Source organism: Corapipo altera, unplaced genomic scaffold, assembly GCF_003945725.1.
Source record: "Corapipo altera isolate COAL_440 unplaced genomic scaffold, ASM394572v1 45, whole genome shotgun sequence".
In the NCBI taxonomy this organism is placed as follows: Eukaryota; Metazoa; Chordata; class Aves; order Passeriformes; family Pipridae; genus Corapipo; species Corapipo altera.
Genome location: NW_020884877.1, coordinates 9343325 through 9343799, shown reverse-complemented (window position 1 = coordinate 9343799; position 475 = coordinate 9343325). Strand labels below are relative to the sequence as shown.

Here is a 475-nt window from a genome sequence, read left to right as displayed (position 1 = left end):
CCGGCTCTGCCACCGCCGGCTCTGCCACCGCCGGCTCTGCCACCGCCCGCTCTCCCAGACAAGACCGACGCGAATGCGGCTCCGCCACTCACCTCGCCCCGGCTCCGGGGGAGCCCCCGGCGGGCAGCGGCACCGCCCCGCAGAACAGAGGGGCGAGGCGGCGGGCTCGTTCCCGCTCGCTGCCGGCGGCGGCGGCGGCACCCGGCTCCGCTCCGCCCGCAGACCCCCGCGGCGGCGGCGGCGGCGCCTGCTGCTGCTGTAGCCGCTCGTCCCGCGGCCGCTAATGGTGGCCGCCGATACCGGTTCCCTCCGCCGCTCCCTTCCTTTCTTTCCCGCTCCTTGTTTCCGCCGAGCGCGGAGCCGCCTCCGCCCGGTGGCCGAGGCGCGTCCCTGCCCGGCAGCGGAGGGAGACACCGCCCCCCGCGCGCCGCTGCCGCCCCAGCGCCGCCGCCCGGGCCCCCCCGCCGCTCACTTC

General features: G+C 79.6%; 1 protein-coding gene across 1 annotated transcript in view; it reads right to left on the bottom strand.

The window, feature by feature from the left end:
- Nucleotides 1-404, bottom strand: part of RAPH1 (Ras association (RalGDS/AF-6) and pleckstrin homology domains 1) — an 86264-nt gene extending 85860 nt beyond the window's left edge. Inside the window, 1 exon segment of the mRNA XM_027636757.1 lies at nucleotides 93-404. The gene's annotated coding sequence lies outside the window, so the exon portion shown is untranslated.
- Between the last annotated feature and the right edge of the window lie 71 nt (nucleotides 405-475).